Here is a 14,357-nt window from a genome sequence, read left to right as displayed (position 1 = left end):
TTAAAAGTTATATATTGAGGACATATGGAATTGTCGTTTTAATTTTAAAAAAATTTATAGATATGTTTTTTTTAAATATTGAATCAGTGTTATATTAAAAAAATCATTTTTTTACTAATTTATAAATTGTATTTTTTTTTTAAATTAAATCTGTTTTCAAAAATTCTGACAGTTTTTTTAGTGATTGCAATTTTTATTTTTATTATAAGATTTTTATATTTTAAATTAATTTTAATAATTCACAAATTCTTTTTTTGTGGTGTGTTTTAAAATTTTAATAAAGAAATATGGCAAAGTTTATAATTTTTTTTGAAAATATTGTAAATTTCCTACATTAAATGGTTTAAAAAAAATAAAATTAAAAGTTATATATTGAGGACATATGGAATTGTCGTTTTAATTTTAAAAAAGTTTATAAATATGTTTTTTTTTAAATATTGAATCAGTGGTATATTAAAAAATTCAGTTTTTTACTAATTTATAAATTGTATTTTAAAAAAATTAAATCTGTTTTAAAAAATTCTGACAGTTTTTTAGTGATTGCAATTTTTTATTTTATTTTTAGATTTTTTATATTTAAATTAATTTTAATAATTCACAAATTCTTTTTTTGTGGTGCTGACACGTGGCACTTTTTCTTCTCCTATTATATATAGATAGATAATTTAGGATTCATTAAATTGATTACAATTGTCCGCAATCCTAATTGTGCATATTACATAATATTAATCTAAATTTAATGGAGCGGTATTATTTAAAAATATCCAAACGTACCAAATCAATTTTAGCAACTCAAGTTTCAACTGATTTGGAAGAACGAGCTAATTAGTCAAAAAAAAAATATCGATGAAATTTTTGGAGGCCTGTAGCAAAAGCTTCATTGATTTTTCTCTTGAGCCATTTTTGTCCTTTAAATGGTGACACAACTTAGAAAAATCCAACATACGCTACTAGTTGTGGTAATGGTTGTTAGGATATTAAATGTTGTTAGCTTATATGTGTCCACCATAGGTCAATGGACTAGGTTCCTTGACAAAGTTAAGAACAATACCGAAAGTAATTAATGCTTAAAGTAAAGGACAAGGATTTCTAAACTTATTTGCATAGGCTCGTGCATTGATTTATGGTCAATAATCCCAGGGGATGTTTACGTGGAAACCTCCTTACTCAACATACCCTACATTTTTTATAATAGATTTATCATGCATCCTACTTTTCATTAGTTTGTCCTTCAAATTATCGATGTGTGACTACATGTAGTGACCAAAAAATGATATATTCTATTAAACATTGTATTCATCAAAAAGATAAAATACAATATAATACAACACACCATCATATAATATAATATATAAGAACATCCAAACAAAGTGTAAGTCAAGGATCAAGATATAAGCAAGACTGCCAAAAATTGGACGATCAATACGAAAGTAATATATATGCACTACTTCTTAGCCCGCATATGCATTGGTTAAAAACCAATGGGGGCGTGTTTGGTACAACGAAAGTCATATTTCATCCTAAATGATTTTCTAAAAATATATTGTTCTCCAATAATATCTGTTTAGAAAATGTTTTATGATGTTTAACCCGGTGAGTGAAAAGTAATTTTTTAGAAAAATAAAATATAAAGTTTATTCATAATCATGTCTAAGTATTAATTAAAGTAGTATGAAAACAACAGTGAGAAAAGTTGTTTCTCCCCTTTTAGTAGAAAATTACTAACAAACATGTACTCCATGTCTGTACATGTTTTCCTAGGAATATAATATAACCATAGCAATAATATATTAAGTAAATTAAAGTTCCACAAGTAGTGGGGTGTATGCGGACCTTAACTCTATCTTTGTGGATAGACCCTTGGCTAAAGAAAATAATTCTCAAAACATGTTTGAAAGAAATTATGTGAGAGGCAAAATAGATATGAATGAATGCCTTTAATTAGAGGCATGTCACTTGTGGCTAAATCCCATCTTTAATTATCCGATCTACATGTTTGGTTAGTGCTACCACTAATACCAACTATATAATGCAGCTCTTGACAGTTATAATTCTCTAACTTTTACGCTTTGACACCGCAAGTATATAACTTCTTTGGTCCAAACTATTTTTTTTGTATTAATCCATGATTGGATGTATGGCCGTTAGAATCCTCTGGGAATTTACATCCAGTTTTAATCAAAATGAAACAGAAAGCTGTATTTTTTTTAAGAAAAAAAAAAGGAAACTATATCAAAGTAACCACATCCGCAAATGACATATTGGGCATGTGTTAGCACGGGCCATATCTAGTCTAGTAGTAGAAGAAACACTTTCAACATGGCTGTTTCTAGGCATTAATTGAAAAGATCAAGGGTATTATGGTTCTCAAAGATATTGCAAGTTCAACTTGCATAGAAATATTGTACTATCAACCTTATTATTTGGGCCTTCTTACCGTCTTTAGAAAAAATCCTACACTTTTCTACTAAATTACAAATTATGTCTTCTCATTTAGTGCAGTGGGGTCCATTTAGTTTTACACATTGACATGTATACAATGATGACTTTACTGAATTTCCACATATTTCCATTTTTATTATCTGCATATAATATAGTTAAATAATTTGATAAAATTTTATTATTTAGCTTATATATTCAAAATAATTATTTTTAATATTATATATATCATTAAATAACTATTTATGATTATTAATAGTCATATTTAGTTTTTAAAAAGTATAATTAATAAAATTAATTTTAAAAAATAAACTCTTAATAAATAATTTATCAAGAAAAACATCAAGTTAATTTAAATCAAGTATATATTTATTAACTCGACGTAAGTACTCAAATAAGATTTTACCTTTGTGAGGTGTAAATACAATTCATTAGTATTTAATTATTAGAGTTTATATTCTACATTTATCAACATAAAAGGATAAGAAATCATAACATGTTTTTCTTTGCAAAGTAAAATTTTTTTTAAAAGAAAAAAGTTGTATTGCTGAACTTTCCAATACTTTTGCAAGATCAATCTTCTTATTGAAAAATATTGAATTGTTTTTTATTATTAAAATGACGTTATGGAAAGAACAAGCAAAAAAAAAAACTTCTTTTCTTTTAAATTATGTGGTATAATTTAACCAAAAATATACTTCTTTTGTTTGATTTCTTGTGGAGTAACTTAAATAAATATTGATATACTCTTTTTTACTCTTTGAAATATTAGGGAATTTTACTTTGGGATAAAAGAAAAACTTAACTAAATATTGATATACTTTTTTTACTCTTTGAGTAAAGTTCCTTCTTTTCTTCTCTATTTCCATCTTCTAAATCATTAATATATTTTTTCAAATTAATCTATTTATGATCTGAGATTAACAATAGAGTGTATAGCAAGTTTGACATCTTCACTTTATTTAGAAACACCGAAAATAATTTTGAGGAAGATGAATTCATAAGGTTAGAAATATAAAGTATTACTTCTGCATTGTCCTACAATGATTAAGTTTGATTACCTTATATTAAATGAGTCAAATTCATTTGATTTGACATTTTGTGCTCTTTAATAAATTATATTTGGAAGGTTTGATTCATTGTTTTAAAGTTATGCACAAGATTGATCTAATATTATAATGTTATAAATTCACCCTTGTTTTTAAAGGAAGAAAATAGTAAGATGGATTCACTAAGGCTACGTGGGTACAACATTTTAAAATAATATTTATTTAACTTTATAAGAGTTTTTACTTATAGACGTATGGATACATGCGTGTTGTGCGTGTCCAGAGACTAGTTTATATAAAAGAGAGACAAAAAATACTAAATTGTGGACGAGAGAGAGTACTATATACTATTTTTAATTTCATTTTAACATATAAAGCATTTTCTTAAATGTGGATAAGCAAGAAAACATACAGTAGACCAATCATTCATTCATATATCATATATACTATATTAGAAGACTCTAGGAAATGACTACCATTGTGCCAATAAGATCTCTACAAATGTCCAATACTTACTATATAAAATATATAAGTGGGCCCCACCTCCTTCCACTTATTACTTACTATACAACCTTATCATGGTAAAAGTTGAATTTATTATCCTTTTCATTTAATTTTATATGATATTATTTTTTCTATAAAATCATTATATATGTTTTAATAATTTAAATTTCAAAAACATTATAATTTAACTTTAAAGATTTTATTTTATCAAAATCTTGTACATTGAAATATATAGTTATGAATTTAAAATATTTTTAAAATCATATAAAAATTTCAATAACTTCTCAAATTCCATAATATAACACTTAAATACTACATATTATATATTAATTACTATACTATAAATGACTTAAATACTCCATATTATCTATTACAATAATTAACAATTATTTGACACTTTAAATTCTATCAATGCCATATAAATTAGGATAAAAAACCTAACATATAATATTTAAATATATTTACAAATAATATAAGTAATACTATACATTATAATAATTAACAGCTTAATTATTTAAAACTTATATAAAAAATTTAATTGACTCTCTAAATTCTATTGGTACCACATAAAATAGATTATATAATAAACATATATTGTTTGAAATTGACGAAAAAGAAACAATAAATCACAATAATTAATAAAAAAATAGTCCACTCCAAAAAATCTATCAATTAACAACATATATTGTTTGAAATTGACGAAAAAGAAACAATAAATCACAATAATTAATAAAAAAAAAGTCCACTCCAAAAAATCTATCAATTAACAACATATATTGTTTGAAATTGACGAAAAAGAAACAATAAATCACAATAATTAATAAAAAAAAAGTCCACTCCAAAAAATCTATCAATTAACAACATATATTGTTTGAAATTGACGAAAAAGAAACAATAAATCACAATAATTAATAAAAAAAAAGTCCACTCCAAAAAATCTATCAATTAACAACATATATTGTTTGAAATTGACGAAAAAGAAACAATAAATCACAATAATTAATAAAAAAAAAGTCCACTCCAAAAAATCTATCAATTAACAACATATATTGTTTGAAATTGACGAAAAAGAAACAATAAATCACAATAATTAATAAAAAAATAGTCCACTCCAAAAAATCTATCAATTAACAACATATATTGTTTGAAATTGACGAAAAAGAAACTATAAATTACAATAATTAACAAAATAAATCTCTCGACTCCAACAAATCTATCAATTAATGCCACATAAATTGGGACATGGCAAATAACAGATATTATTAAAAAATTAGGTTCAAAATGTACTATAAAATACAATAATTAACAACTTAATATATTAAAGAGACATATAAAAAAGGGTTAATATTTGAAATTCTGCATCTGCCAAATAAATTAGAACAAAGAGAGTAATAAATATTATTTTCAAAATAATGTAAAAAAAAAAGTACTACAAATCACAATAGCTAACAATTTAAAATATTTTTAAAATCATATAAAAATTTCAATAACTTCTCAAATTCCATAATATAACACTTAAATACTACATATTATATATTAATTATACTATACTATAAATGACTTAAATACTCCATATTATCTATTACAATAATTAACAATTATTTGACACTTTAAATTCTATCAATGCCATATAAATTAGGATAAAAAACCTAACATATAATATTTAAATATATTTAAAAATAATATAAGTAATACTATACATTACAATAATTAACAGCTTAATTATTTAAAACTTATATAAAAAATTTAATTAACTCTCTAGATTCTATTGGTACCACATAAAATGGATTATATGATAAACATATATTGTTTGAAATTGACGAAAAAGAAACTATAAATTACAATAATTAACAAAATAAATCTCTCGACTCCAACAAATCTATCAATTAATGCCACATAAATTGGGACATGGCAAATAACATATATTATTAAAAAATTAGGTTCAAAATGTACTATAAAATACAATAATTAACAACTTAATATATTAAAGAGACATATAAAAAATGGTTAATATTTGAAATTCTGCATGTGCCACATAAATTAGAACAAATAGAGTAATAAATATTACTTTCAAAATTATGTTAAAAAAAAGTACTACAAATCACAATAGCTAACAATTTAAAATATTTTTAAAATCATATAAAAATTTCAATAACTTCTCAAATTCCATAATATAACACTTAAATACTACATATTATATATTAATTATACTATACTATAAATGACTTAAATACTCCATATTATCTATTACAATAATTAACAATTATTTGACACTTTAAATTCTATCAATGCCATATAAATTAGGATAAAAAACCTAACATATAATATTTAAATATATTTAAAAATAATATAAGTAATACTATACATTACAATAATTAACAGCTTAATTATTTAAATATTTTTTTAATAATATATGTTATTTGCCATGTCCCAATTTATGTGGCATTAATTGATAGATTTGTTGGAGTCGAGAGATTTATTTTGTTAATTATTGTAATTTATAGTTTCTTTTTCGTCAATTTCAAACAATATATGTTTATCATATAATCCATTTTATGTGGTACCAATAGAATTTAGAGAGTCAATTAAATTTTTTATATAAGTTTTAAATAATTAAGCTGTTAATTATTGTAATGTATAGTATTACTTATAGTATTTTTAAATATATTTAAATATTATATGTTAGGTTTTTTATCCTAATTTATATGGCATTGATAGAATTTAAAGTGTCAAATAATTGTTAATTATTGTAATAGATAATATGGAGTATTTAAGTCATTTATAGTATAGTATAATTAATATATAATATGTAGTATTTAAGTGTTATATTATGGAATTTGAGAAGTTATTGAAATTTTTATATGATTTTAAAAATATTTTAAATTGTTAGCTATTGTGATTTGTAGTACTTTTTTTTAACATAATTTTGAAAAAAATATTTATTACTCTGTTTGTTCTAATTTATGTGGCACACGCAGAATTTCAAATATTAACCATTTTTTATATGTCTCTTTAATATATTAAGTTGTTAATTATTGTATTTTATAGTACATTTTGAACCTAATTTTTTAATAATATATGTTATTTGCCATGTCCCAATTTATGTGGCATTAATTGATAGATTTGTTGGAGTCGAGAGATTTATTTTGTTAATTATTGTAATTTATAGTTTCTTTTTCGTCAATTTCAAACAATATATGTTTATCATATAATCCATTTTATGTGGTACCAATAGAATTTAGAGAGTCAATTAAATTTTTTATATAAGTTTTAAATAATTAAGCTGTTAATTATTGTAATGTATAGTATTACTTATATTATTTTTAAATATATTTAAATATTATATGTTAGGTTTTTTATCCTAATTTATATGGCATTGATAGAATTTAAAGTGTCAAATAATTGTTAATTATTGTAATAGATAATATGGAGTATTTAAGTCATTTATAGTATAGTATAATTAATATATAATATGTAGTATTTAAGTGTTATATTATGGAATTTGAGAAGTTATTGAAATTTTTATATGATTTTAAAAATATTTTAAATTGTTAGCTATTGTGATTTGTAGTACTTTTTTTTAACATAATTTTGAAAGTAATATTTATTACTCTATTTGTTCTAATTTATGTGGCACATGCAGAATTTCAAATATTAACCATTTTTTATATGTCTCTTTAATATATTAAGTTGTTAATTATTGTATTTTATAGTACATTTTGAACCTAATTTTTTAATAATATATGTTATTTGCCATGTCCCAATTTATGTGGCATTAATTGATAGATTTGTTGGAGTCGAGAGATTTATTTTGTTAATTATTGTAATTTATAGTTTCTTTTTCGTCAATTTCAAACAATATATGTTTATCATATAATCCATTTTATGTGGTACCAATAGAATTTAGAGAGTCAATTAAATTTTTTATATAAGTTTTAAATAATTAAGCTGTTAATTATTGTAATGTATAGTATTACTTATATTATTTTTAAATATATTTAAATATTATATGTTAGGTTTTTTATCCTAATTTATATGGCATTGATAGAATTTAAAGTGTCAAATAATTGTTAATTATTGTAATAGATAATATGGAGTATTTAAGTCATTTATAGTATAGTAATTAATATATAATATGTAGTATTTAAGTGTTATATTATGGAATTTGAGAAGTTATTGAAATTTTTATATGATTTTAAAAATATTTTAAATTGTTAGCTATTGTGATTTGTAGTACTTTTTTTTAACATAATTTTGAAAAAAATATTTATTACTCTGTTTGTTCTAATTTATGTGGCACACGCAGAATTTCAAATATTAACCATTTTTTATATGTCTCTTTAATATATTAAGTTGTTAATTATTGTATTTTATAGTACATTTTGAACCTAATTTTTTAATAATATATGTTATTTGCCATGTCCCAATTTATGTGGCATTAATTGATAGATTTGTTGGAGTCGAGAGATTTATTTTGTTAATTATTGTAATTTATAATTTGTTTTTCGTCAATTTCGTCAACAATTTTTTTTATTAATTATTGTAATTTATTGTTTCTTTTTCGTCAATTTCAAACAATATATGTTTATCATATAATCCATTTTATGTGGTACCAATAGAATTTAGAGAGTCAATTAAATTTTTTATATAAGTTTTAAATAATTAAGCTGTTAATTATTGTAATGTATAGTATTACTTATATTATTTTTAAATATATTTAAATATTATATGTTAGGTTTTTTATCCTAATTTATATGGCATTGATAGAATTTAAAGTGTCAAATAATTGTTAATTATTGTAATAGATAATATGGAGTATTTAAGTCATTTATAGTATAGTATAATTAATATATAATATGTAGTATTTAAGTGTTATATTATGGAATTTGAGAAGTTATTGAAATTTTTATATGATTTTAAAAATATTTTAAATTGTTAGCTATTGTGATTTGTAGTACTTTTTTTTAACATAATTTTGAAAAAAATATTTATTACTCTGTTTGTTCTAATTTATGTGGCACACGCAGAATTTCAAATATTAACCATTTTTTATATGTCTCTTTAATATATTAAGTTGTTAATTATTGTATTTTATAGTACATTTTGAACCTAATTTTTTAATAATATATGTTATTTGCCATGTCCCAATTTATGTGGCATTAATTGATAGATTTGTTGGAGTCGAGAGATTTATTTTGTTAATTATTGTAATTTATAGTTTCTTTTTCGTCAATTTCAAACAATATATGTTTATCATATAATCCATTTTATGTGGTACCAATAGAATTTAGAGAGTCAATTAAATTTTTTATATAAGTTTTAAATAATTAAGCTGTTAATTATTGTAATGTATAGTATTACTTATATTATTTTTAAATATATTTAAATATTATATGTTAGGTTTTTTATCCTAATTTATATGGCATTGATAGAATTTAAAGTGTCAAATAATTGTTAATTATTGTAATAGATAATATGGAGTATTTAAGTCATTTATAGTATAGTAATTAATATATAATATGTAGTATTTAAGTGTTATATTATGGAATTTGAGAAGTTATTGAAATTTTTATATGATTTTAAAAATATTTTAAATTGTTAGCTATTGTGATTTGTAGTACTTTTTTTTAACATAATTTTGAAAAAAATATTTATTACTCTGTTTGTTCTAATTTATGTGGCACACGCAGAATTTCAAATATTAACCATTTTTTATATGTCTCTTTAATATATTAAGTTGTTAATTATTGTATTTTATAGTACATTTTGAACCTAATTTTTTAATAATATATGTTATTTGCCATGTCCCAATTTATGTGGCATTAATTGATAGATTTGTTGGAGTCGAGAGATTTATTTTGTTAATTATTGTAATTTATAGTTTCTTTTTCGTCAATTTCAAACAATATATGTTTATCATATAATCCATTTTATGTGGTACCAATAGAATTTAGAGAGTCAATTAAATTTTTTATATAAGTTTTAAATAATTAAGCTGTTAATTATTGTAATGTATAGTATTACTTATATTATTTTTAAATATATTTAAATATTATATGTTAGGTTTTTTATCCTAATTTATATGGCATTGATAGAATTTAAAGTGTCAAATAATTGTTAATTATTGTAATAGATAATATGGAGTATTTAAGTCATTTATAGTATAGTATAATTAATATATAATATGTAGTATTTAAGTGTTATATTATGGAATTTGAGAAGTTATTGAAATTTTTATATGATTTTAAAAATATTTTAAATTGTTAGCTATTGTGATTTGTAGTACTTTTTTTTAACATAATTTTGAAAGTAATATTTATTACTCTATTTGTTCTAATTTATGTGGCACATGCAGAATTTCAAATATTAACCATTTTTTATATGTCTCTTTAATATATTAAGTTGTTAATTATTGTATTTTATAGTACATTTTGAACCTAATTTTTTAATAATGTTCGTGCTGGTCAACCGTCAATCGGGACTGAAGCTGGGCTTTTGGGGCATCGATCCACGGACACGAACTACGGTCCGTGACCTGACCTACGGACCGTAAGTCCGGCCGTGGGTTAACACTTAGCCAAATTTTCTGACTGAGTCTGGGAGGGGTTGCAGTGGTGAACCACGGACCACCAGCACGGGCCGTGGTCTGATCTACGGTCTGTAGATGGTGACCATAAGTTGCACCTGCAACTTCTCGAAATCTGTATTTTCGGTCTGTTTCGAATACGGGGTGTTACATTTTGTCAAGAATGCATTTTGTGGTAGTTTACCCCAGGTGATGTTGATTAGTAAAGTTGTTGTGTTTTTATGCTATTAAGCTTTAATTTGGGTTACATTTGAATTTGTAATTGCATGAATTACTATAGATAATTTTTGTTATATATGAGATGATATATTGTCGATAATGAACATGTATTTTAGAGGTTTAATTCATGCTTTGAAGTTCTTTGTCTAATGTGATATTGCATCGCATGAAGCACGTTGATCTTAATAGTTTGTCATATTACATTTGATATTATATATACACATTTTAACTAATGATTTCTATTAAATTTGAATATGAAATGACTCTGAAGTTTAATTCAGACAAAAGGTAACATATCCCTTTAAAAGTTCATATAACTCATCACACATTTATTCTAATATTATTTTAATAAACTATTAGTTAGCCTGGAATACACGTGCAACGCACGTGTTCGAAAACTAGTATTATTATAAGCATGAACCTCTTAACCCCAAAGTTGATTTACCATTTTACCCCTGCAGTATTACTTAAATATTAATTTATTTAAAATATTAGTTAAATATTAATTTATTATAAAGTAAATTTATAATAAATTTAATTTGCTGTCAGCCCTAATTTAATTTGCAGAAACGTATACCTCCTGTTCCACTTCCCTCACGATCGCTATAACAGTTGTATAGTTGCTGCTCAACCTTCCCTTCTGCAACGCTCAGCTATCCGTTCTTCCAAAACTTTTCAGATACTTCAAGTCTTCACTCATCTGTATAAATGTCTCCAACAACATGTTATTGTCCATTAAAGCTTTGTTTCTCTTTCTGTGCTTGAATGAAATACATCATTATCAGGTAAATATTGTTCCTACTCTGGTTTTTTTGCATAATAGTTACGGCCAAATGTCAACAGAACTGTGATCATGAACGAAGGGCAGGACAATCAAAGATTCCAGTGCACATTCTGATCGTAAGGATGATAACCCTTAAACTGGTCCAGTTCCATGTATTGTTTTCCATCACCATGCTGAGCCATCCCAAGCTCGCACATCATCAATAGTTTCTTGGGCACTAATGCCGCGAAATCTTCTATGCTATGTCATTATCTGTGCACTGTTGTTGTTGTTTTGTCGTTTCAGTCAAAGTATGCATAGTGCTCAAGTCGAGAGTTTTATCCGGGATGATATGAACAACCTGTGATGGAAAATATATATTGGAGTTTATGCAGTCTTTAGTTCCTTTTTATCTTCTCAACTGTTTTTTTTTAAAATTTTAATCATTCACTTTTGTTAAATGTTGTTTTGTGGTTTTTAAACACTGCAAGTGTTTTACTTTGCTGTAGGGGACAATAGGCGGGGCTGCTTTCTTAAGGTTAATCTACTTTCCTGACCTTGACGCTTTGCTTTTGCTCTGTTTTGCTGCTAATTGAAAATATATGTACACCCTTAGTTTCCTTGCACATTGCGATCAGTTTTACTTGATAGCTTTTAGATGGTCTTATATGAACTCACACATTACAATCACTTTTACTTGATAGCTTTTAGTTTCTGCCAGGCAGAAATTATCATTCTCCTAGAGTAACCAATTCAATGCAATGGCAACCGGAGACTAAGAAATTATCTTTATTTAAAAGTCCAACTAACTATGACATGACCACCTTAACTTGACCGTGACAAAGCAGCCAACAGAGTGTTATTTTGAACAAATTAATAGACCAATTACCCATGCCACTTTACTCTAAACAATTTCTGGCAATAATTTACTCATTGGCCGTGGTGCAATTTAGTAATCAACTTCATCCAGAATTGTTCCATTGCATTAATTCTTAAATAATCTCTTATTGCATAGTTCTTTGAGTAGATATATTTTATCAAGGACCGTCATAAATGGATTCACATCCAATGTAAAAACAACATATTTATGGGCTCTGAATTGACATTTGATAGATGATATTGGTCCATGTAACGTGCACTAACAAATAAGATAGCCTAGGTAACCAAACTGAGTTTTATCCCGGCCGTGACACGTCCTATCGTAGAAAGTTTTTATCCAGGATGATATGAACAACCCGTGATGGAAAACATATATTGGAGTTTATGCAGTCTTCAGTTCCTTTTTAGCTTCTCGACTGTTCTTTTTTTACTTAAAATCATTAACTTCTGTTAAATGTTGTTTTGTGGTTTTAAACACTACAGATGTTTTTACTTTGCTGTAGGGGACAAGAGGCGAGAGCGTTTTCTTAAGGTTAATCTACTTTCCTAACCTTGACGCTTTGCTTCTGCTCTGTTTTGATGCTAATCGAAACTATATTTACATCCTTAGTTTCCTCGCACATTGCGATCAGTTTTACTTGATAGCTTTTAGACAGTCTTATATGACCGCTTTGCTGTCTTTTTTTCCTTTACATTTTCTAAGAAATATTGCTTGGATACGTTTAGCAAAGTGTGATCATCTAAACTCAAACATGAAAAACTTACTTCTTTTCTACTGACTAAATTGATTAGTTTCCTAACTATTGTTGTCCATAAGAACCTTACTGATAAAAAAATGATGCTTTTTGAATATCATATTACTAGAAATTAGACATTAAAACACTTCATACGCTAAAAATTCAAAATCATCAATGAGTTAGCTGTAACCATTTGGAACAGTTAAGACTTCAGGTCATGTCTTTGCCTTGATCGTGCCCAATCAAAGTTAACTAAAATTTTGCAATAACAGAGGTAATATAGCAATGGAATGAAACAGACATAGAAGAGTTACTTAGAGGCTCATCCAAAGGTGCAGCGTAGTGATCAATGAAGTGGGATAAAGTCAAGAGACACCAAAATTCCTAACAGAGTCAGAAAGAGCACTCAATTAAAGTATTGATTGCACTTATCAATTGTTTCTTAGAGGCTCTTCCAAAGGTGTAGCGTAGTGAGCAATGAGGTGTGATAAAGTCAAGGGACACCAAAATTCCTAATAGAGTCAGAAAGAGCAAGTCATTATATGCATGGCATGTTCTCTTCGAGTCTAGAAAAAATCCTATTTCAAGAAGAAAATGATCAGATTATTTTAGCACAACAATTCTATACCTTACATTAGGAAAGTTTTACAATGATTCCAGCTGCTGAAGCAATTGGAAAAAATCCTATACCTCCCAAACATTTAGCTTCCTCGGAAATTAAATTGTCAACCTGAGTTTGAGTGAAAATCAGCAACAAAGACTCCTTAATTAACAGAACAATTAAACTATATAGGGAATTTAACCTTCAGGCATTCTTAGTAACCCATAATTTTGTCCAAAAAATAGAAACATACAGAATTCGAAGAAGATATTATTTTCACACAACAAATCTATACCTTACATTAAGAAATACATAATCTCCAAATCTCTAATTAAATAAACTACTATTAGCTATACTGCTGTTGATATATGCTGTAGTAGAAAATATAGCATTCGCGTCCAGTTAAGCTGTTACAAAATAAAGCTATTGCCATAATATGCCAATAGATTGTCCACCAAGGACTCTTCCGTTTTGAGGTCGAAACGTTTGAAATACTTCCGTTATATGCCAATAGATTGTCCACCAAGGACTCTTCCGTTTTGAGGTCGAAACGTTTGAAATACTTCCGTTATATGCCAAT

This window comes from Solanum tuberosum, unplaced genomic scaffold, assembly GCF_000226075.1.
Source record: "Solanum tuberosum cultivar DM 1-3 516 R44 unplaced genomic scaffold, SolTub_3.0 scf00719, whole genome shotgun sequence".
Lineage (NCBI taxonomy): Eukaryota > Viridiplantae > Streptophyta > Magnoliopsida > Solanales > Solanaceae > Solanum > Solanum tuberosum.
Note: the sequence above shows the minus strand (reverse complement) of the source record.